General features: G+C 47.0%; 1 protein-coding gene across 3 annotated transcripts in view; it reads left to right on the plus strand.

Moving 5' to 3' along the window:
• dlgap3 (discs, large (Drosophila) homolog-associated protein 3) overlaps positions 1-25,665 on the plus strand; it is a 72,780-nt gene that overhangs the window by 11,350 nt on the left and 35,765 nt on the right. For 2 of the 3 annotated variants that reach the window (XM_029844834.1, XM_029844838.1), the window contains exon 2: positions 24,750-24,810. The exons of the other annotated variant lie outside the window; for it this stretch is intronic. The gene's annotated coding sequence lies outside the window, so the exon portion shown is untranslated. The remainder of the gene's footprint in view (positions 1-24,749; positions 24,811-25,665) is intronic. 3 annotated transcript variants of the gene reach the window in all.

Genomic DNA, 25,665 nt, shown 5'->3' on the forward strand with positions numbered 1-25,665 from the left:
CCTTAGATTCAATTACAGCCGTCTTCAGAAACCGCGCTGGATGTTTGTCCTTGTTCCCACCTCCTCATTTTATATTCGGCGCGGCCACTAATGTCACATCTAATCACTAGATTCCAATTGGAATAGGTGGAAATCACAAAGTTTAATGCCACCTCTTCAACCCCCGTGGCCTGGCACCCACCGGGCTGTCTTAACATGCTCGACACATTGGTTCACCTCGCCAAGCGCTCGCCAAGCGATTTTGAGGGAGCAAAAAGGAGGTTAGAGCCCGGGCCTGTTGACGAGGGTTGGGATTGCACGTGGAGGAGGAGCGGGTGGTTACGTCGGCGTGCCTCGGCATCTTCCCGGCAGGAGAGCAGAGACAGAAGGACGTTGCTGCGGAGGAAGGGAGTGTCTGAAGAAGCCCGGGTTTCTTCTGTCTTTCCTGAGGTCCGCAGTGCAGGAGGAGCGAAGATTAAAGTGGAGGCACTGCTTTTGAAGTCGGGCATCGGCGGCTGCACGTGCACATCCGCGCGTGCACGTCACGCGACAGCACTTTCCCCTCGCTGCCGCGCGGAGGGGGAGAGTAAGAGTGCTGCTCAGACTTTGCTCCGCAACGCCTTTGTGTGACTCCTCACAACATTTTAAGTCGATTGTGAGTCGGTCGTGGAGATTTGCCGCCTGGTTCCGTGCAGATACACCAGACACTCCCACCTACTCACATCAAAGCGACGTCAGTTACTTCTGTAGATGTTTGCAGTTTAGGTACGGCAAAAGGAGGATAAACCATCTATATTTACGACCCAGTGGATCGAGCTGGTGGGGTCTGATGCATAAAGGTCAAGAGGTAATTGTGACACTCAGACTAGTGAAAATTCAGAATCAAATGTCTGGCCGGATTCATCCAGGCGCCAAAAGAGGCTCCTAAAACAGTGTTAGACAGCGGCCGTCAACGGCTGCATGATCATCGTGGTGTTTGTGTTCCATCACACACTTCAGTGGCGCGCCATCTGCATGCGTGTATCCGCAGAGATCCGCAGAGATCCGGGGAACGTGCACGCTCAGGTTCGGACACGTGACTCGGACTTGGATCGCAGCCGCCCTCGCGATTCAGAGCGAGCCCGTGTTTATGGACATCCGCCGCTCAGCCACGGCCTGTCAGGCCTGTGACAAATCCGGAATAATATGGTGGGTGACACGCTCACGAAGCTGTCAAAAATAACTCCAGAAACAGGCGCAGCTCATCATGCAGATATATTGGATTTTAATGTCCATGTCGGGTTATTTAAACCTTGATTTGGAGGGAATTCAGAATTCCTACTCAATATAAAATCCTCCGGTTACATGAGGTCTGATCGTACTCTCTTTTTCACATCAGCAAATTCTAATTTACTGGTCTTCATTCTCGACAGAATCCTGAAGACGTTTTTTTATTCCATCTCTGTTCCTGTATCGACATGCACACATGCATTTCGGAATAAAAGTGCAGCCACTGCGAACCATTTGTCCATATTTAAACATGCAGAGCAGCGCTTCTAAAAACATGCACTCAGAACAAGCTGGCTTTTACCAGCAGAGCCTTTCCCGTCAGCGATGTTGGCGCTCTCGGGCTCCCGCTCCGGGTCTCTGATGGGACGCCCACCTCACACACTTACAGCAGGACGAACACAATCTGAATTATTGAAGAGCAGAAGCAGCGAGATGGAGAGCGAACAAGAAAGTTGCAGCATGAAGGGACGGGAGATTGGTGGCAGACTGGGCTGAAGAACGTGAAGATCTGAGAGGGGGAAATGGCATGGCGGCACTCAGGGAGGACGCATGGCATAAGGGAATGTGTCGACTGAGGATGGAGATGGCGGAGGAGCCGGAGGGGAGAAGAGGCTGGTGAAAAAGAGGGTAGGAAGGTGGAACCACAGCTCTGCCCGTGGCTTTTTTTAGGCTGATGACGTGAAGAGGAAGTGGCTAAATCAGCAGCTTTTACCGATATCACCTTTACAAGTGGCAGAAGCATGCATACCCCCACCCCCAAACACACACACATACATGCACGCACACATATACGGAGGGAGACAGAAAGAAAAAAACAAAACAACGTAAATAAAAATGAGAAAGTCCCTGCCCCATTTGGGAAAGAGGTACAGTAATGTCTCCTTCTTGCTCAGGTTACACTGCCCAGTGCTCGCTGGCACTGTCGGGATGTTCACGTTTAATAGCTCATATTTCTGTTTGTGCTTGCAGGACATTTGTGTGTGCACGAATGTGCGCACGCGTGATATAAACTGGCGAGTTTGCCGGGGCTCTGACTTCCCTTGGCGCTGGCTTTGTATCAGTACCTGAATATGGCTGCAGATCAATGTTCTCCAACACACACACACACACACACACACACAAACACACACACACACACACAGAGGCTTGTTTGCAGTTTAAACAGCAGGCAGCCCAGATAACAGCCAGCTAATCAAAAACAATGACTAAACTGCCTGAAAACCAAGTGGAACTTGGGTTGCAAACCGATGTGCACAACTCCACAAAATGTAGAGTGTGTTAAGTTGGACTTGAGGATCCCAAGATACAGATCTGCTATTACAAGGATCGCCATTTCGCCAATACCCTAAAAATGGCTGCATCACAATAACCCTGCTGTTATGTAGATATCACAGCATGGTGCCGCATTGCTCCTGATTGTTTACCTTACTGATTACAGCTTAAAAAAAAAGAAAAAAAAAAGCGGAACAGACTGTTTAAGGCCGTTCTCCTGATTGAAACGGTTGCCTGAAAGCCGCCGCTGAGAACATATTTGCCATTGGCCAGCTGCGATGAAGCGCTCCCACTCTGGCTGGACTCCGCTTCACACCCTGATGCTGCACCACTTGCTTACAAAGCCTTGTGTGTTTAGGGCTTGAGACGAGGTTGGTGCATGATTGTGTGTGTGTGTGTGTGTGTGTGTGTGTGTGTGTGTGTGTGCGTGTGTGTGTGTGTGTGTGTGTGTGTGTTTCATCAAGCCGCATGAAATAGTGGGAAATAATTAAAGGGTGAATGGAGTGAAGTGGAAAAGTAGATGAGAAACAGCGACGCATGAAAGAGGAGGAGAGAGCGAGGGAGATATCAAGCGATAACGCTTTAGCAAAAGTAAGGAAAGCGAGTGAGGCATGTGGCATGAGCCGCTGCTGGTCACCATGGCAACCCTTTAAAGGCCGATCCCCAATGCAATTAGAGTGGCTTTGAAGCAGCCAGTTTGAGGGCAGAGAGTATGAAAAATAAGGCAGAAGAGAGAGAATTAAGGCACTGAATAAATACAAACTGCCTATTAGGTGGTCGCCTGTTCCCGGTTTAGGACTGAACGTTTGTCGGGAGGTCGTTTTTCAGCCGCGCTTATGCGAATTCAAATAATGAAGAAGCCCTGGGCACGGCGTGTTTGCATCTGCTCATCTGCATGGGAGTCATTTATGGTGAGAAATATTACCGGCTGTAGGATCCAAAGGTAAAATCAAACCGCTGCCCCTTGAAATACATCAACAGCGTATGTGAGAGAGAGACAGAGGAGTCAGAGGGTGGATTCACCACAGAATGAGTGGAGGAGGACTCGTGCCCAGGCCACCGAGGTGATGTTATCAATTAAATTTAACCGCAGAACTTGGAAGTATTATTGCTGGCAATCCTCTTCAGTCCTGTCTAAGCCCATTAACTACAAAAGAGCAGTGTATCCGCCGAAAATGAGCGCCACTATCTTGGGCGCACACGTGGCCTGACGAGTGTTTGCGCCTGCACTGCTGCTGAGCTGCTTTTTACAGTTTTTGCGGCCACGGTGACACGTGGATCTTCCTGGAATAATAAGCTTTGTGTCTGTCCATCCTGTGATAATCTCTCTGATTAGTCCTCGCCCTCATGGTGGAGCGGTGATTGGGTGGCTTAAGGCTTTTCAGGCCACTTGGAAAAAAAAGGCTTTTCAGACCTCTTGAAAATTGCCTTTTACGACAGCTGAGGGGGCTCGATCAGCCACATCTGGCTTAGTACATAAATAGTGCATTCGTATGAAAAGGGTGATATATATCAAACACACCCCGGGGTGATTTTCATGAATAGGTGAAATGGGTTGCTTAAAACTTCGATCCTCTTTTCATCCGATGACTGTTCGGATTAGCTCTAACCGCTGCGATTCGACCCCCGATCCCCCGGGCACACTGGACAGGTTATCAGTTTGCTGGCACAGGCAATTTAGAGACGCTAATCATCAAATAATGGGCACGTCTCAGGCTCGCTGGAGCCAGCCAGAGTGCTGGGATAACTGCAGGGAAATGCGTCAAGCCTGGGAAGTTCTTTTCCTTATCGATACCCAATATCTGACTGTCAGGGTGGTCAAATCGGCCGAATTGAGCCGTAAATCTACAACTAAGCAACCGACGGTGGGTCCCCTGTTGGCAGAAAGAAAAAGGGGCCACATATTGATTAGCACTAGATTCGTATTGGCGATCACTCCTGACGTCGACCCCTCAAGCTGCGGTCTCGGACGGGAGGGACGGGGATATTTTTCATTGCACATCCAGGGCAGAATGATGACTTGTATTGCGGTCACAGCCCGCTGAGAGTTCATAATATAGCATTTGCACTCCACTGCCCTGATCTTGTGACCCCCAAAGGGAATTGATTTCTGCCACTCTGCTGCCCTTTCGTATGTCTGTTGTCTCTCGGGCTTTCCTTCCTTCTCATTTCAGACTCATTTGTCCAACTTTTTCCCCCTTTTCATCTACCATCTTGGCGTTTTCTTGTGCACGCACGTGGAAAACACCTTTCCTTTCCCCCCCCCCAGTCTTTTTCGCTCCTTGTCTTTCATTTAATTAATTTTTCTTGCTTTTCCCTCTTGCCTTTGGCTCTTTCATCGGGCCTCCATCTTTTATACAGTGTCTCAAAGCCACCAGCTATAGCCTTTGCTTTGCAAGTCATCCATAATCTGTCCCTAATTTGGACTGGTGCTATTTTTCCTGTATGGACCCTCCATCTGTCTCGTCGCTCCAGCGTTTTCTTTCGATCTTTACTCTCACTGTCTTGACTTCTCTTCCCCTGGATTTCTTATTTCCCAACCTTCTGCCCTCTCTTTGTGCCATCACTGCCAGATGGTATCCCTTCCTTTTCTTCGCTGTCTCTGTTTATTGGAATCATGTCCTTAACTATCAGCATCTTCTCTCATGACCTCCACATGCTGACATGCAGCAGCTGGGAGGACGTAACGTTTGAGTCTGAGAATACAAAATGAATTTTTATCTGTCTCGGTATTTCCAGCCCCAAATATTTATATGCAGTGAATCCCAGGTGGGTTTGTCTGCTGCAAAGAAATATTAGCTTTGACTAAAATGAACGTATATTATTCAACGCAGGCTAACAATCAGCCCCCCCCCATTCATTATTGAATAGGTTAGTTCAGTTAGTTAAAGCTTTTCACAACTGCCCTTTTGTGTGAATTATTTAGCATTTCCAGAGTGTAAGCCCCCAGTATAGGCTTGGACTCATTTGATCTGACACCTTTTTCTGTCATGGTGACCTTTGACCCTCACACTCACTGCCCTGACATTTATCACGGGCTTCATTTGGTGAAACTGCAACTTTTACCCGTGTCTTCCAACTGACGCGGTTAAAAAGGACACTAGGGAGGAACCATGGGAGCCCTGCTGTCACAGCACCTCTGGTCAGAATTTAATCCCAATTTAGAAGAATTTCACGATGGTTCAAGTCAGGTAGATCAGCCGCTCACGCTCAGGCGTTTTACGTCACCTGTCTGTGGCTGCAGGCAGATTTCCATGCGTCAGTCTGGTTGTTGTTCACAAGAAAGTTGTGCAGACCTAATTAAGCCTGTATGTGATGGATGACATCCAGCAGCCACTGGAAACGCCAACTCAATATGATGAGTCCAGGCTGCAATATCAGCACAGGACAAGCGCACAGGATACTGGCGAAGCTGTGTGCGTGGAGGGATGGAGCCTTCAAAAGTGCCGAATCGGGAGGTCCAGGCCTTCACTGTGCCATTTAATCTCCCTGTCATTATTGAGCCAGGCCTGCATCCATCTGCCTATGCGTTCCTTTGCCTCTGCCATTATTACATATCACATACATTAGAAGACGGATGACACTCGGCCGGCGGAGAGTCGCTGCCCAGAAGAGAGATTGGACGGGAGGGGAGAAAGATGGATGGAGACGCAGACAAAAGGGTCCACAAATGAGCAGGAGGGCAGCGAAGATGTGATGAGTTCTTTGAATCGGTGGGTGGCATCTCCATACGTCGAGGGAAATTACATCCTGTGCGTCACCCCGACAGGTGCTGCGGTCAACGCCACGGAGTGAGTGAGAGACAGAGGAGGCGTCAAAAATTGATGCGTCCTACTTACACCAGCTGAGCAGAGAGAGAGAGATGTTTGCTTTTGGATAGCGAACGAGTCGGGTTGTTTTGTTTTGTTGCTTCTCTATGTGTGGGGGTGTCTTTCTGGAACCCATTTAGCCGTGCGTTCGGATGCACACAGCTTCATAGGTTTGGTTACATTTGCCTGTCGTCAGCTGTTGCCCAACTGATCTAGAAGTTATCGTGGCAACCTGGACCGAGGCCTAAAGGCGGTCCGCGCTCTGAGTCTCTCATTAGCCCTTCGCGCACCATCCAGCCCTGTTCGACCGAACGGAACACTTTATCTGCCGCTTTATTCAAACAAGATGGGGAGAAGGGCCAGTCCCAGAATGAGTCAGCAGAATGGGAACCAGTGCGTGTTAATCAAAGCTACCAATCTTCAGAACATCCAAGGGGCCAGGTCGCTTGAGCTGGTTTTCTCTGAGGGCTTCCTTAATGACCAAAAAGGATTTACAGAGGTTAAGTTGCACGCCATGCTGGGTATTGAGCCTTTGAATTAATGCTGTTCTCAGCAGCCAGTTTAATGCGATGCAGTGACCATGGCTCACCTGAGGGATGACAGTACAGAAACCCACATCAGTGTTTACTCTTATCCTCTCCGAAGCGCTCCAGGTATGACCACAGAGCTCTCCCATTACTTTTGTCATTACCAGAGACATTACTTCTGCAATCCGATACTTTGAGTTAGTAAATATGTGATTTTTTTAGGATCATGAAGGGCCAGTGAATGCCTAAAACACAGATGAAGGAAGTGGAAAGATTGCATGTATAAATGCTTATTGACAAAATGACAGAGAAAACCTCCCACTTTGTTCAAAGCCAAGAACAATAACTAAACAAATTGAATGTTGTCACAGGGTATTTAATGATGTATTACCAAGGTAACAGGTAACGTGCGTACAGAGCAGCAGGGCTGGTGTTTATTTTATATACCGACTTGTTTGATAACCCCCCGACACGGGTTAGTTTAGATGGTAGAGGGAAACCGCTGATTCAGCGAACAATTCTGTCCAATATTTATCCTCATTGACCACCATTCTTTAAAAGTGGATTGCCATGAAAAGAATTGTCTCCGGGAGGAAGCAAGGCATGCTGGGTCATAAGAAGAACACAGATAGTAATAGTTGCAAATGTAGCGTGCGTGTGCGTGTGTGTGAAGGTTAAAGTTAAGCGTTGCCAAAGTCGACCTTCTAGTGCTCAAACGCTCCTCATTGTTGACAGCTCATGGTTTCATCATCCATCCCTCATTTCATCTTTGGACACACTACCTGTCACTCCTCTGTCTTCCTGCACCCTTCCAGGTGACTCCCACCTCCAATTAGAAGACAAGAGGAGGCCGTCCAAAGAAAGGCGGAAGAGGGTTATTTAGTGAACCAAAAAGTGGGACTTTAGGGGTCACTTCTGTTGAACATGACAAAAATTCCAAGACACTATTTTGTCCCTGAGCCGCTGTCCTCTCCACATCTCATTTTAGGATTTAAATTAGCTCTTTTCAGCTGCAGAGGAAATACTCCAGTGTTCCCATAATCCTGTGTATGCAAGATTGCAAGTGAAATGGTCACTTTCTCTCTCTGCCACACACACACACACACACCCACCCACACACACACACACACACACACACACACACACACACAGGGACTCTCTCTCTCTCTCTCTCTCTCTCTCTCTCTCTGCCCTCCCCCCTCACCCAAATATTTAAATCCAGCTACCAGGCGCCGCTGCTGCAGGTGTGTCCAATAACCTGCAGAGAGGGTGTGTCAGACTGTCACAGTCTCTGTTGTGGCCCCAGAAGCAGGATTTCGTGCAAGGATCGTTTTTTTTTTTAATTTTTGAAAGACTTCCAGAGCTTTTGGCCTTTTCATCTCCTGCAGTTCTGGTCCAAAAACAAAATGAATGAGGCTGTCAGTCAGACTTTGAGCCGGTCTCCTCAACATGCTGTGATTATATTGTCACTTTGATTGACTCTGAATGGATCATGCAAGTGATGCAGATGAGGAGAGTCCTGCCAAAGCGTACCGTTTTCCAATATATGCAGATAGTAATAAGGACATTTAACTTCTTTTCTAAGCCAGGCTGTGCTTTTCTCACCAACAACTATAATGAAAAATGTAAATATTGCAAAAAAAAGGTCATATGTTCTAATTATAGACCAGTATTAGTTGTGGCCTATTACCAAATGACGGCATCATATTACTAAAGCCCTAAAAGGCATCAAAGTATCTGTAATAAAATCTGAAGGAAATAACAACCCCGACAATTTTTGCCAATTTATCAGCTGCCTTTGGTAGATACTAAATGGACTCTGGACAGCTTCCTCATGTTCAACCTTTCAAGAGGTGGTGTAAGAATGCGAGGCGTAATTGAAGGAGAGCTGAAGTGCACATTCACTTGTCAGTGCTTCCTCACTCGCTCTAAAACAGCCAATTTTACTGCCCTGGAAATAAAATCTGCCCTTCCTTGGATTTGCTAGACATACCGGACCCGGTCGGTGCCAAGACACCTAAAATATGAAATAGCAAAGGAGAGAATTGGGATTCCCACCTTCATCCCAAACAGACGATCCTAAAAAAACTCAACCCACCCATGACAGCTGCAATTTTTCTACCTACGTCATCGTCATCATTGTCCTGGATTTCATTACCGACTGCTATAAAGCTAAAGGCGACTCCTCGTTCTCCGCCTAATTGCGGTTAAGGGCGGGCTGTTTGGCATCGCAGACGGCATTTCTTTCTTTTTCCGTCTATGGTTTGGCTGAGCCGATTAGACTTTGTAAGAGGACAACAAACAGCTTTAATGCTTTTCAAACCGACTTCAGACGAAGACGCGTTTGGAAGAGTGCAGCTTGGATGGAGGGAGGCCAGACAAAGTTTTTGCCCGCAGTTTGGGAGTCAAACAGCAGTCACCCTGACAGAAGTGGACGGGATGACATGGGAACACACACACAGAGCCACGCACACACACTTCCAGAGAGAAGGGGGGGGACCTCGGATCCCCAGCTACTGCCAAAGCTGGCTGTCAAAGTTTAATTGGCCAACGTGTCAGGAGAGGAAGAGGAAATATACGGGTTTGTGGACACCACCCTCCATGCTTTCAGGCCCGCTGAGGATGTCTTCAAGCCTGGCTGTCAGTTTAGTTTCATTTCTCCGTGGCGTTAATCAGCGGAGAGATGCTTGTCGCGGCTCTCCGAGGCGTCTGAGCGCTTACCTGCGAACGGTTGGGGAAGTCTGAGAAGCGGCCACTTTAGCGCCTCAGTCCAGGTTTAAGGTCGGGACCACAAGACTCGTCACAACATCACAGCCTTCGTGAAAATGTGGCGGTGATGTAGCGGCTGCCCGCCGAGCCCCCTCGTAATGGCTCCCAGCATGAGCCAGCAGGAGAGAGGGAAACAACGCTGCCATTTGGGTCGGGAGGAACGGAGAAGGGGCTCGGTACTGAATTATATATGACACACAACAAGAAGGCTTGTTTTTTTAAAAAAAAATAAACAACAACGACAAAGAAATGCGGCTGAAAATGTGCACCAGCTGTGCAGATAAAGATTAGAAGCTGCTCAGTACCGCAGAGACTGAAATGTTGGGAGGGGGTTACAGACGGGGATGGGCAAAGTCTCATTTGTGCCGTTTTAGCTCAGCACAGCTGGCGGCACCGATGGGGCGGGGGGGGTCGAAGACATGGAGACAAGAGGAGAAGGTGGAGAGATGTCTGAAGGTGCCCTGTGGCAGCTGCCTCACTGCTCGATCATTTGCTGGGATTAAAACACCAGGAAACTTTGATAATATTGTGGAGCAACGTTCACAAACACGTTGGAGCGGATGGTTTCATGTACAACAACATGTTTACATGTTTGTTCGTGCGCACAAACCAACGCAGGCATGTAAAGGGGAGGAGCGCTCCCTGAAGGAAAGACTGTATTCCTCCCCTGTCGATATTGCTGCTACAAATCAGACCTCCTACACACACACACACACACACACAGTCTCCATTAACTGTGGGAAAGTTTTATAACCCATCTCTGCTTCATACAGGCCCTCAGCTGGGCCTTCAGAAATAACTCTGCGCGCACCTTCTGCTTATGCCTGCATTTCTTTTGAACGTGCACGCGTGCGCTCGCGGCTTGTGGACACTCAGGTGTTGCGTAAATGCGTATTTGCTGATCGCGGCCCGTGTCAGCGGCAAACACGTCGGCTCTGACGCTGCTGCCATTTGAGGGGCCTTTAAACCCAAAACGAGGCCCCATCGTGCATCTGTGATGCGTCTGGTGACCTTTTTTTTGGCTGCTGAAGAGCAAAGCGGGATTTCGCAGCCAAAACATAAAGTGCAGCTAATGCAGACGAGAAATGGCCCACAGGAGGTCACACAGCAGTCCAAGGGACATATATCGTCCTGTTGTCCAAATGAATTCATCTCGGTAAACAGGTAAAGACTGTGTAGCAGATGGAGACCACCCACAGTGGTAATGCAACTGGACAGAATAGGGTCAGACTGGGGAAGCACTGCCGTCCACCACAGCTGGATTTCACCCAGCATCAGCCTTAAATTCAAGTATCAGGTCGGCTTTTTGGTTAGTTTTAACGTTGCTAATGTGATTTCCGACGCACCCAGACCTTTGAGGAGAACCGTCATCCTTCGATAATCCCAGACAGGTGAATTTCGAAGGTAGCAAAATTGGCTTTTTCGTTGTTTGATAAAAGTTCATTTCTGATTTCACGCCACCACCAATGAACCGTAACGTTTCTCTATCCATCTATAGAGTCCAGGAGTGAATGTAGATAGACCCGCAAAATTGATTATTGCATTGTTGAAGTTCATTTTAATACAGTCACGCACACACACACACACATACACAAACAGCTTCATAAAAGCATAATTTAAAAAGAATAATTCATCAGTTTAGGCACTGTGAGAGGAGGTTCTGCTCAGATTCATGGAGGCAATATTTTTAAAAAATACGTCATTACCTTTCCTCTGCACTACCGTGTGTGTGTGTGTGTGTGTGTGTGTGTGTGCAGTAGATCACCGTAGGGAGCTACACTAACCAAGCTCAGATCTCATTCACTCTGCTCCCCGTGGCTCTGCCTCACCAGTCCCGCTCCGTGGGGAGAGAGCTGTACTCCAGCAGCAGCGCCGCGGCCGTTGGCGTCATATTGATTCGGTTAAGTGGTCATTTATTTCAATTAGCTAATGAACAGACTGGTTGAGCGAGATGGAGACAGGGGTCATCTGACTTGGTCACGCGCAGAAAGCAGCGAAGGCTGCTCCTTTTGGGCGCTCTTCCTGTGCAGGGAGCAATATTAGGAGGCACAAAGTGAATGTCAGAGAAGACGGAGGGGAAAAAAAAGATGCAAAGATCATCGCAGAGAATTTCCAGACCGCTAACGTCATCTCAAAAGTCTGACTAATTGCGGCGATACCCAGCATGGTCTCCTTTCATCGGTGGCCGTCTGTCATCTCTGTCATCAGCTTCATTTCCATTTTTAATGGCATCAATATTTTAGTCTCTCCTCTAAAGTTTGGATTTATCCACTTGTTAAAGGTCTGGCATCACGATGAGCAAAATGGGAGCCATCTCAAAAATGTACGAAAGCATTTTCCATTTGGTCCAGGCGTCGGCATCAGCCTGATTAATTACCTTCAGCGGCCGATAACAGAGGCAAGAAAAAACTCCTGCAAAATCGAGGGCTGCGTTTGAAGCTCAGGCTGAATTCCTGCTGGTCTAAACATTTTATGAAGCATTTCAGGACCACAAACATCATCCTTGTGATACGGCAGAGCCCTCTGTTGTATAACATAATCCAACAGTTCTTTTTAGCGCTGATATGTGGCATTGGGAGCTTAAAATATCGTGTTTCACGGGGAATGTGAACTTCAAACAATGTTTGAAGCGATGTAAGCAGATGGTTAAGGGGGGGAAAAATGGCAGGGTTGGAAATTAAGAATAAAAAATTCATAGCCAATGCCATTAAAAAGAACATTTTGGCATTTTAATCCCAAAAGTAAACATGATAATGATGATCACTATTGATACGTTTGCGTAAGGTATCCCGCAACCTTGCGCACAAATATGTATTTTTTTGAAGATAGAGAAGAAAGGCAGCAAACTGTAAAGACGGAGCTGGAAAAACTCTGAACCGTGTGGAGAGGGAGGCTCAGCAGAGCAGATGGTTTCAGAGCTTTTGCCCGAGGCGCTTCATACTCAATGAAAACACTAAAAGAGAGAGATGGGTAGAGAGTGGAAGCGCTAACTACTCATCAGCACTTCCTCTCCTCTGCTTTGGAAACATAGGGACAGGAACGTGGAGGAGTTTTAACAGCCATCGCCAACACCGCGCCATGTTAGCTAACCTCACAGCTCAGAGCAACCACAGCTGACACTTTGGATCCTTCACCCCATCAAATATCTCAAATATTATTTCTCATCCCTGCCTGCAGACTCAAAAAAGTGCAGATTTTTCCCATTTGTGGAGCAGTGGGAGGGAAAAAAACTGCATAAGGATCCTTTTAAAAGCTTCAATAATGACACCGCGATGCCAATTAGCATGCTTTTGTTCACATTTTTAGCTCATTTATGCATCGCAAATTGCGTCAACAATGGCAGCCCGAGATTCGTAGATGTTAATGTAATGCTGATATTAAAGTGTTTACATCCTGCAATAATGGGTGTAATAATAATGGAAACACAAGCAACATGCGTTAATGCAATTAGGTCTCACTCTGATTGACCTCCTTCACGTATAGATACTGTCGTCATGTCAGTTAGCTCGTCTTTTCCAAGTACGAGCGAATCGGGGTTAATGCTGGTCATTGCTGCCATTTTGACTTCCCTGGATGATGTAGTCTATACAAATGCTCACATGTTGTGCTCATCTGTGGGACACAAAATAAGTGTGTGTGCATGTGTATGTGTGAGAGAGAGAGAGAGATGGGAGTCTTGCCATCTGTTCTGTCATGCAGTTCATTGAGCTTAAAGCCCATTGCAGCATTTAGCTAACGCAACTGTGTGCCCACACTACTGACACCTGATGGATTTGTGTGTGATCAAGAGCCCCCTAAATAAGAAGGCATGACCCTCTCTCATATCTGTCGGCACAAGTGCTGAGTAACACAGAAATGTCTGCTCAGAGGCTCATCCAAAGGTGAGGGGAAGGGCTCTCCAGCAGTCCTTGACGTTACCTCGACAATAAAAGCACTGTTAATGACACAGAGTAAACTCCAGAGTTATCACCAGTCACAATACTCTATACAGGACAGTTCAGTATGGTGACTGACCCTGGGATGGGTTTCTTTGGCCGCACTGTCACTTTGAGCCCATTTACTCAATGGTTATACACTCGAGGGGCAGACAAAAAGCAGCAATTGGTTTTATGCCACCATTTTGAGCAGTCAGTCTGCCCCCACCCCCCATCCCCCACCCGTCCTTCTCCTGATGGCTTGGAGGTTGCCACTGGAGTGTCATGCCCAAAAGCCAGCGGACAGCTTTGCCCTTTGCAGGTATCACTGCTAATTAGAGACTGTGTCAGTGGACTTAAGAGTGTGTGTGTGCGAGTCTCGCACAGCGTGCATGTGTGAAAGAGATATATGAGCCTCTTCACCGTCACAAAGCCCTCAGCATCACTTCCAGGTGTGTGACATGTTTAAAACACTTCTTTTAACAATGCAGACGGTGTTTGTGCTAAGATGGGAGGTGTGTCGGATCAGTCAAAGTTCTCTCCTAATACTTTTGTCTAAATGTGTCGATGAAACCTTGCCGTTATACTGTAAAGCACATTTAAGATGAAGCAGCCACTTAATGTAGTCCAGTTAATTGCAAAAATGTGTATAATTCTCAGTAAATTATCACTCTTACTGTGTTAGGAACTTGTACCCTGAGACTGTTTTGTTCTTTGAAGCTCTGTGGCAGAGGGAATAGGTTAATAGCCTTCCATTTTTTATTTGGGAGTTTATTAGATTGCATAAGCTGTGTCGAGGCCGGTTAATTTTATGTATGAGAGCTTAAAAACCACGATAATCTGGAATAGTCTACATAATGGTGAGCATAAATTTACAAAGGCATCACTTGAAATTAATATCATAAAGGGACGCACCCATTATGGAGCTTACTCAAATGCTCTTCTGCGCCGCACTCTGAGGTAGAGAGGAGCAATTTTTATATCCTTTACACCCTAAACACCTTTTCTAACATTTATCACACCACTGATGGGAATCAATTAAAACGGGGGGGGGGGCTATAATTCACATTTGAGCATGCTTCAAAATACAACAGAATGGATACCGCCTTTAACTTAGCCGACCAGTCTTTTATTGTGTCATAAAAAGCTGTAAACTGTCAAATTCTCATTCAGGTTAGCTTCACAGCGGTTCATGCCTGTACTTTAGCTCCAGGCAAGATCTCAGTGCTAGCTAACATTGGCGTTCACCCCCTTTTTATGAGTCGTCTGAGCTTCACTGTCAAGGCTAATAACAAGCGCAGTCCTGCTTGTCCCTATTTTGACAGTCTCATCTTGAATCAACAAGAGAATATGTAAAATATCTTCAATGTTACTGTCAAGTTAGCACGCAGCTGCTTTCGATGCATATCAGCTAAAGAGAGGAAGCTGCTATTGTCAGTGAACGGTTAAATGTTGTCAGACTCTGTCTCCAGTAGGAGAAGACCCATCAGAAAATGGAACTCATCACCAAAAAAGTCTCTTTTTTTAATCTTTTTGCCCCCATATTTGGGCTTTTTTTGGCAACAATATTGGCGTCCCAGAGCAACCGTGGGCAGCCATCACTGTAAACCGTGTGCTTGTGGGGAATACAATGGCTGAAGCAGGGCCAGGGCTGTAATTTTAAGGGCAATGTTCCTTCTTTTGGGAGAACCTGATCGAGTCCATTATGATGGGTTTGCGCCCGGGCTTATATCAAATTACCTTCGAGTGGCAGCCAGGCCACATCAAGATGGCAGCCGCTTTAATGGATTACAGTTCATTGTGTCTGACAGCCCTCAGGCTGCTGGCAGATGCAACCCAGCAGAGTATCTTTAAAAAAAGGTGTAAAGAAGGACTCTATGTTTGGGTTTTAGGATTTAGTCGTGGGCTTAAACATCATACATTCGCACCAAAACACTGTTTGCAACAGGGAGCCAGCCTAATTTTTGGTTTTTCCAAGCGTAGACACACCAGGAGCGACATTGCCTCTCGGCAACAGTAAAACTGGCAACAGTAAAATAAATGTTCCCTCCAGGATTTTATAATTCTATGATTGCAAAAAAAAAAACAACAACGTAAATTCAAATCCACCCCACGACGTTGAGGCGGCTCGGCGGCGGGTGCCAGCGTCTCTTCTGCAAACACGTCCAATCGCGGCTGCTTCCCGTAGCGTCTCCCCAACCCGCGCAAAGCACTCGGATGCGAGCCGCCAAACACGGCGCATTTACCACGCCGTCATTATTGCGTTTGTAAATGTGCAACGCAATCTGCAAAAGCGCCCCACAACACATTTGGCAGAGAGTTTTTCGAGGATAATGGCCCTCATATTTAGCCACAGAAATGCACCCGTGATGACTAAAAAGGGGGAAAAAACTGATTCCTGATGTTTGATGTATTAAAAACACTTGGTGCAGCATCATGGTGGTGTAGTAAAACCTCTCCAAGAGCGACTGTAACAGAGAAATCTGTATATCATCTTGTAACTTACGTGGATCTTGTATCCCATATGTGTATCTGCTGTTCTTACTCATGTGGGTCAAAGGTCAAAGCTACACACCGTCTCTACCCACAAGCCCACTCATTCACACAATGGGTGAGATCGTAGCTAGACACTCTTCAAGACTCTCCGGCATTCCAAACACGATCGATTCCACTGAGCCGTGGAAAGGTGAACAGAAATTTGAATATCCTCTAATTGACATTAGGGTGCGGTTGTTGCCGCCATGCATGGCCGGTTCGGGCTGGTGTTGAGCGACGCGCCTTCAGTGAATTAATGAAACGACAAGCTGAGTTGAGCCCTCAAAGCCCCCCCTATTATGTAATAGATGGTGCATGAGCGTGGACAGGCGTTCTTCACCCACCCGGTAATATTCCCATGCGGCCTGGGTGCTGCTGAGTGGACACGGAGGGAGTGAAGAGAGGCAGCAGTGCAAACCCCCAGCAATGTTATGCGAGGCTGCTTCGACAGCGCGCACGTCACCGTTTCTAGTGAGCTACTGTAGCTGGTGAACGCGTGTAAAGAGAGATGAATTTAAAATGAGCGGCATTGTGTGCACTGCTCGCAGGAAGCGAGATCGGCTCTGACAGCGTTCCCTGTCCGAGCCCGTGTTTGTTTTTAATGTTTCGGGGGTTTGCACGGGACTCCCAACGCTCGTGTCCGCACACTCTCAGCTGCTGGCCGCCGGGAGCGGCTGTGAAATTCCCGACGCCCCCGAGTCAGAGTGGAGAGAATGCACATGAAAAATTGATGAGCAAAATGTGGCACGTCGTTATATTGGAAATCTAAGCGCGTGATTGAGCCAGAGATAGCTGCTGATGACGCGTGAAAAAGGGGAGATTATGGCGCGTCTCTTTGAACGCGCCGAGCTGCTGACAGCGCCGATGTTCATATTCCGTTTAATGAGCAGATCTCGGGATTAACAGCGAACTCTAATGAGAAACAACGCGTTGGAGGGTGCACAATAAGTTCAGACCTGCTCCTTTTGCTGCAGATTAAAACGCCGCGAGTCCCGATGATATCTGAGGCGCTCGGCTTCAGATGCCCGCGATGACCTCTGTGTGAACCGCCTGTCGCTCCTCCGGAGGTGTGCTGTGGTTTCACTGGGGGATTCGACGCCTGCTGACACAATTCTATCGTTTCTGTCGGCAAAGTACATCAATTTATCCCTTGATTCCCGCAGCTGTGACTCTGTCCTCCGTCCCAGGGTTTCATTCATTGAGATTTTAATGTTGCTTGTTTTTTGTGTGTGTGTGTGTGTTACAACGGCAGCGAAATGTAAAGAAATGCAGTTTTTTTTAGGTGGCCTTTGCGTCCAGCGTCCTAAGTGCTTCTGCTGGATTTGTTCTGCTCTCTGGAGCTCGACGAGCCTTTTGTTGGAAGCAGATGGCTGCGTCGTTGCAGGTTGGGAGAGAGCATCAAATAATCCTGTTGGAATCATTGTTCGCACCAACGCTCCGGAAGCCCTCATTTGGCTCCATCCACAGAGGTGAAGGTGTTTGCAGCAGGCCGACATTGTACATCCGAACACGGAGTTAATGCATTAACCTTCAGGACGATCCACAATCACGCGCCGCATAATTTAGCTCTTAACAGAAAATGGGGCTATTATTGTTCCGTTAGCCGGCCGCGGCGGCGGCGGTGATTCGTTTATATGAGGATACGTGAAGGTTGAACCTGTGCTGGGATTTCAAATGTCAATCGCAAATGTCATTTGCATGGAGATGTTTGTCTGCCCAAAGAGCAGAAGGGATTCAGTCACGAGCACTAAACGCTCCCTTTTTACAGGCCATAATCTGCACATCATCCACATTTTTATTAGAATAAACAGGAGCGACGGCTACAATCTGCCACTGACCCTCTGCAAAGACATAAAGGGATCCTCCGCTGTAATTTAATAGATGGGTGGTGGGGAGGGGGGGTCCCTCCACGTCTCCCCCACAGATCTTAATGTACCAAGATAGATTCTTTAAGATCGCAGCCAAACAGTCCAGCAGGAGCCTCACAGAACAAATTTCACACTAATCCCTGTATTGCTGAAGGGCTACAAGCCAAGCAGCAAAGATGGCACAGCCCAGATCGTAAGAGGGGAGATGAATTACCTCTCTTGTTCAGCTCTTTCATTTTTTTTTTACTTTCTTCGTGGCTGTTTGCAAAATTCTCTCTTTCTTTAATGTGATTGCTAATTTTCTTCCCAAGCATTTCTACTTATAAGGATGTTTTTCCCCTTTTTTTTCCAATAACCTTTCAGAACATTTCTCTACATTTCCAACGTGGACGAGGGGAAAAGGGGCCGACTGATTGATTGAATCAAAGGAAAATAAGATTCTGTTTCTCCGCGGTTGGTCACCAGTGTCACAATTATCACCGCATGGAATAAGAGAATCATCTCGCTGTAATGATGTGTCCGCTCATGCAACACAACCGCAGCCCGCAGCAATCTGATGTTGACAATTGCCAAGCACACACGCGCCCACACACGCACACAGGACACTCAGAGTGTGACAGCCAATTAATGAGAGGGACTGCACGGAAGAGGAAGGAGAGAGAAAGATTAGGAATTATGCCATTTCTCTTTGACAAAAGTCTTAGTGTTGCCTTGCTGCGTTTCGCTAATTAGAGCCCATAGTCGTCCCGCTCTTCAGCTCTTTGTTTGGGTGTGCACGCAGATCTGTTTGACATCTACGGTGCAATTAGGGCCTCTGTGGCCTTGTTTTCCCCCCTGCGGTAATTGCTGTGAGCCGAATATCCGTGTCGGAAAGTTGATGTTTAAATCCAAACCTCCTTTGATACAGATGTGTTTCACATCAGGGCCTGTGTTTGCGAGGCGCTTTGCGTGTATTTGGCACCCATTCTGACACAAAGGTATCGATTATCAAAGCAAAAGGGAAGTACGATCAGAATGGGTGGTTCTTTTGTTCCTACTCATGCTTTCACGTGGTGGTGTGTACAGACGTGGCGAATAAGGGCAGCGGTTACCACGAGATTCCCAAAATCAGCTGTGACAGGGGTGGCCTTTAGCAAAGCTCCATATGATGGGAGTGCTTTACATGTTCCTCTGATAAGGTGAATCAGCCGATATTGCACCCACCGGGAGCGCGGGCGTAATGTTCCCTCATTTAAAGGTCAGGAGGTTGTTTGTTTCTTCTAAACAAGCGAAACCGATTCAAGGCGACTCAAGAAGCGTAGCAGGAAAAGGCTTTTAAGTTTGAAGGCTTTTGAAATCGGGACGATGCAAATGGGTACAAGCGGCAACAAGCAAAAACCACGTGGGACTGTGGCGTAGACGGAGGGTGGAGGATCTCCGACCGCCTCACACCTGTGAAATAGCTTTGACCAGCATCACAAGCTGCCAGGTTTAGTTAGTCTCTTTCTTTAAAGAGACTGTCGAGCACATCCCACCTTCTCTTTCCTGGTTACCTTTGTCTTAAGATTTTAAGATTTTTATTGCTTTCTTGACAGCTGGCCAATCCCTGTCTTATATTTGTGATCTTTTATCTCCTAATAAGCCCTACTATTGCCTGAAACCTTTTCCATTATAGCTTTACTTATAGTGCCAGAATCTTGTCTTGTCTCTCGAGGTAAAGCAGCTCTTTCCATTTCATCCCTCAGATGATGGACAAACTGTGTTTTCTATTTCGAATCTCGTCTTTATCCTCACTTTTATTACCTGGCCTAGCCTTATTCTTCTATTGGTTTTGCTTTATTTCTGTTTGAGGAGGGAGGAAGCAGCATTGCACCTGGAATGATTTATAGAGGTTGGGTCAGGAGACAAAAGCAAAATAAAACAAATATAAAGGTCTCCTTTTCCCACCCATCTCAGCTCAATTAGCAGCAGCGTGAACAGATACACTCATTTTGGAACAGAAGGGCCATCTAGCAAATAAAGAGGCTCCTCCCACCGCGGCATCGCCCGTGACCTCGTGAAATTCTAGACTTGGCAACAAGGCAGCGACGCATTCAAGAGGAATGTGCCGGTGCTCCTGAATGTTGCAGATATCTCGTCGCAAAGCAAAAGAAGGAGCCAATTCCCTTGTTTGTCGTTGAAAATTCTGCCAGCGAATTAAAGAAAAACAGGTGCTAGCTAAAGCTGAAAGTTCGGATTCTGAAACATTTTTGCTGCTCCCTTTCGATCCACAAGAGCGCAGTGAGGCTAGTTCGGCCAACGTCAGCTGAACACAATTTTTCGGTGAGTTATCGAGGTGCCCCAGTATTGCCAGAGGTCTCCTGCTAACGCACGTCTCATTGGTGGCCTCGAGACTCGCTCCGTCAGCCGCACACATGAATGCACCCACTTATGCCCATACAATGGAGCAAGCCCGCATGCATCATTCATTTCTGTAATCAGTGGGCCGTCAGTGTATTCCTCTAATGATCCATAATGCATTAGCAAGCCTGGAACAGCGTTTCGGGTGACAGGATACCGGTAAAAAATGACACTTCCCGACCTTCCTGTACACATGGACATGCATTTTTTTTAAATGTTCCAACACCCACATGCAGGTATGACGTAAAATATTTGTCCACACTTCTGTGAGTAGCTAATAACATGTTTTTCCCTTATTTTGGGGGCAGCATTTCATCACCCTGGTTTCAATCCAGAGAACATGAAGCCAGAGCAACGATAGTGAGGCCCATGTTGTACAAGCTAATAGTGGGAGGGGAAATGCATTTTTCCTGCATCCAGCTGCTGCAAATGTGATCCGAGGGATATTTATGAGCGAGCGAAAGATGGAGAGAACACAGAAGAGAGTGAGGGAAAGGCTTTGGTACACAGCGAGGTGTCTAGTGAGCCTCACGCAGAAGCTTTGCTCCGTCTGTCTCCACCCTGACAACAGAGACTGAACAGGGTCGCACCCACTGAGAGACGTGGCTGTGCACGCCAGCACACGAGTTCCTGCACATGCATCCCTAAAAGCACATTTCCAATGCATGTATGTACAGCAATGTCACGTCATCTCTGCCGTTCCCTGGTTTATTGGCAATCAATCCAGCCTAACCTTGTATCCGCTTTGACCACTCTGTCTCTCTGCCATGTTCCCCTCCTCCTCAGCTTTCTTTTATTTTTGCATGCGGTTCTGTGCCAGCTTAAGAACATCATTCCAATTCAAACAGGCAGAGAGTCTGCAGGCGTGCCTCCAGCTTGTAAATTCATTTGATTTGCGCACCGACGAAGGAGTATAAACCTATTAAGACGAGAGGCGGGTGTTCTGCAGCGCATCCGCGCGCTGATAAGAGCGGCGTGCGTCTGCGTGTTTGCTAACAAGATTTTTATGTCCGGCTGCTCATGTTGACGCGATTGGGAGGAGTGACAGGCCTGATGTTTCAGAGGTCATGTGAAGGCCGGGACTGAGGTTATTCTTCAGTGTGATCTCGTGGACTCTCTGTTTGGCTGTAGACGTATTTAAGGTGGCAGGTTTGACTCTGTTTATATCATATATTTAAGAGAGGACAGAAAAAAATCGTATCTGTCGAATATGTCCATGGATGGACAGATGGCTCAGGTTCTCCATTTTCTGAATAGTTCTATAAAATATCTTTTGTATGAATATTAATGGTGACATAACAAGTCAAATTCAGGGAGAATTATTCAATAATCCTGACATTTCCTCTCCGTTCCCTCCACTGTGCGGTTTGTTTTATTGCAGCATGGTTGACTGCAACCTCCATCACTCTTATTTCCGTGGCTTATTCTTTATATGAAACCTTACACTGCTAGACAGTTACTATGACTCCGTTTTGGACTGAAGGTCAGCGCTGTCAAGGTGCTTTTCATTCCAGGCAGAGGATCCTGTTTGTGCATCAGTCAGCTCTTGGTTTTTAACTGGACCGAGTTTGCATCCACCCAATGAAGCATTTCAACCTGCCTCCCCCTGCAGTCCGGTCAAAATGCATCCTATTGTTCTGCACTCTGAGCCCTTAACTTGAACTCTGCCTGAAAAACATCTATTAATCAAACCCTTTCTTAATCTTAGCTACATTTGCCACCATAGATTACCGAACGTTCATCTTTATCGCTGCTGTTTCCTCTAAATTATGACCTCCTGGCGTGTGTTGGTAGAATCTGTGCCATACCATGAGTAGACTCTCAGGAGATGCAGGGAATTCAAAGGTTATTCTAATTTTTCCTGTCGTTTAAGCTGACAGAAAATCCCCTATAGGGGTTTTTCGCTGAGCTGAAGTCAGTGTTCTGTTAATAGGATCTAATTGGAAATGGCTGCTGTTGAAGAAGTTGCTTTGGTTGTCTGAAACTAATCCTCTAGAAATCCTTAGGAAGTATACACAGTTTGGTATATCTTGCAGGACATTGGTTTAGAAGTGGAAAGAAACCTTCTGGACCTTCTTGAAAGAGTGCTGTATATGCCCACGTCCTTTAATCCTTAGTAGGCTGTTGAGATATATGTCCAATTCTACATTATTACTTTAATAGCCTACACATTTGAGTTTCTTTTTTTCTTTTCTTTGCAACTTCTGAAAGCAACCTTTCTAGAAAATTGGTGCTCTGGAATTGGAGCTGTACGTGCATGTGTCCGCCCACACACGTCTTCAGCTACCACAACATTTCACCTTGTTCGTGAGCCTGAAACTACTTAGAAAGTTGCTAACTGGCTAACAAGTTAGAAGAGAACCTCAAGTTTTTTGTTTCCTCCTTATGCAGTCCCACTGCGGTAAATGCTTTCACTACAGCTCTCTTTGTGTCTTGATTGCAGTGGTCAGGCCAAACCTGTCCTCCCCTGGCCTGGTATGAACTGGCCTTGCTGCTCTGGCCCTGTGGGGACGTTCTTGGCGCATGTCTGGCCCTAATTAATGCCTCTACTGCAGTCTCTTATTAGACAGGGAGATGGAGAGTCAAAGTGAGAGGGAGAGAGCCAGAGAGAGAGTCAAGTAGTAAAAGGGACTATCAAATATTGATTGTATTTGCATAAATAGCTGCAGCTGTTAAAAGGCCTGCATGATCCCACTCACTGGTTTTACTGTCTCTGAGCATGTGTGTCGAGGGAAAGCGTTACGGCCGGCATGAGCAAGAAAATTGGCAGTCAGAGCCAAGAGAATGCAAGGATTTACCCGCAATGCGACATAGTATCGGGTTCTCGATCCAAAAATCCCAAAGGCTACGCCACCACTTGTTCACTTTGTGATTTGCACCAATTATTGCCCCATTAGAGACTCTATTGTGGTTAAATAGAGAGAAAATGATTCTACTCAACTGGAATTCAATGGGAGAAAACACGGCACAAAGCTCCCGACAGGTGGAGATCGGTATTTTAGACGCCCTCGGTGAGTTCTGACACCTGAGTCACTTAAACGTGGCCTTTAAAGTGCGTTGGACGCACCATAGTTCACGGCGGAAAATCAGAAAATAATGTCATTGGCTTCCTTCTGTATTTTTCTGAGGCTGTTACCTGTAATCTCTGCTTTATAGGTCATATATTTTTGTATACTTCACTAACACTGCGGATGCCATTTGTTCCACACTATATTTATGTCAGAGGTTCGAGACAGAGGTCCCGTACAGCGTGAGGTGGACCTAGAGCGACTCACTTGCACCCTCTGATGCATTGGTGTTGGAGTAGCTAACAGGTAAGCGGAGGGAGCTTGGAGGCTTTTCTCTCCCCTGACAGTTCAAAGACATCATGTAGGTTTGTGCGTCTGCATCTAAGTCCGCCACCTTGGATGTGACAAGGCGTGCCCCCCCCCCCCCCCCCCCCCGCCCCCTATTTTACAGTATAACAGATTTTTGTGTGTGTGCGTGTGTGAAGAGAAAGGCTAGCCGAGCCGATCAGTGTCCGCACCGAGGGCTTTGTCACAGCTGACCTATATTAGATGAAAGCAGCTGGATCGGTGGCCTGCAGGGACGGCGAAAGAGTTGTGTTCTAATTATCTCTGCGGCTAGCTAGCGACATATCACACCCACACATAGACACACAGACACACTTTTCAGCAAATCAGTGTGAGCTCGCAGGAGCAGCTGCCGCGCTCCACTTCACAGACGGCGATGGAAAAATCTTCCATGTAGAATTCGGCGAGGGCGTGGACCCTCATAGAACACCATGCAGACTGAGATCCTTGGGCAGTCGTGGGCTGCAACCGCAGGCGTCGCGGTTGCGTTTAGTTTTTCATGAAGTTACTGAGGGATGTGCTGCAAAAGCGCCGTTTTTGCCGTTCGGCCTCAGAAGCGCAGTCATGCGTCCAGTTCAAGTAATTAACTTTGCGCATCACCAATAATCGGCAATGACGTCTGACAATGAAAAAGGAGCCTCGTGCAAACAGCTGTGGAGGTACAAGGAATTCTCTATTAGCATAGCATCCTTAGTCTAGGAGAGAAAAGTCTGATTGATCACGTGCATTTTATTCCTTTTGGAGCTAATTGGATGCAGCATATAGCAATTAAGTTGTACAGCCATCAGTCATCCCTTCCTCTCCTCTCCTCCCATTGTTTACCCCATAAATTTTCTCCTCTCTCTCCAATGAGCCCTCCCTTGTCTCTGCTCATATCCTCCTGTCATTTCTCCATTTGTGGGCCCCGGCGCTCACAGCGGCAGGGCCATATTAGCCAGTCAGCCACTGGACCTTCTCTTTGGATGAACAAGCATGGCCCCACATTTTACACCCCATTGAATATTCACTGCCAAGGATTGTTTTACATGTTTCCTTCTTCTCTGATGAGCTACTCCCTTTTTTCCTTCATCTGCAGTGTTTTGAACTTCCTCCTTTCCACCTGAAGACATGGGGCCCCGTTTTCTGGCGAGACTGTGGTGAGTAGAGAGACATGCACATACTTCCTGCAGCTAGTTGTCACCTGCACCTTTAAGTGTTAATCCCACTTCCGTCATGTACGTCCTTGAAAACGATCCCTGGGAGGAGCCCGGGAGTGTTCCCAGTCGAACCACTCAAGGATTAACCAACGTCATTGAAGCGGCTCTAAGAAAATCGGGATCAGAAGCACGCCACTTATTCAGCTCTCCCTCCACGGCCTTTAGTGTTTGATCTCATGCGTGGAGTAGGATCGATTTAATGACTCTTGAAGGCAGGTCGGACACTGCCGTCCGGACTTTAAGCTACATCTCCTCTCCTGCGTGGGATGCGGAGGCACTTTTCTCAGAAAACACACCAGGGTTCTTTCATGGGGGGGAGGACGACGCAATGAAATCGGTTGAAAGGCTGTCTGATGAAGAGCGAGAAGGGAGAAAGGCGTCGAATTAACGCTGGCAGAGCAGTAATAGAAAAAAAGGAGGCACTTCCAACTGATTTTGCAGGCCTGAGGTTGGACGACTATTCTTAGCCTCAGTCGTCATTTTTCTCCTCCTTTCTTCCTTCTTTGCTTCGTGAGCGCTGACATGCCAGCGCTCTTCAGCCCATCGAGTGTCTTTAAGTGCTGGGAAACTGCAACTGCTGTTTGTAAATGGCCACAACGCGCTGATTGCTGGTCATCATTCTTCCCCCCATCCGTTTGTTGCTTTATTTAAGTCTCTTTGTTGAGCTTTGAAGGAGACGCTTCTTGGAGCATTCTAAGCTATAGCAACGCCACTAAAGCTAATGACCCATGTTGATCGCGATCGTCGACAGCATAGGAAACAAGATTAATTTTACTTTGCACATAATTAGCAGCC

The sequence above is a fragment of the Takifugu rubripes genome, chromosome 12 (assembly GCF_901000725.2).
Source record: "Takifugu rubripes chromosome 12, fTakRub1.2, whole genome shotgun sequence".
NCBI lineage: Eukaryota > Metazoa > Chordata > Actinopteri > Tetraodontiformes > Tetraodontidae > Takifugu > Takifugu rubripes.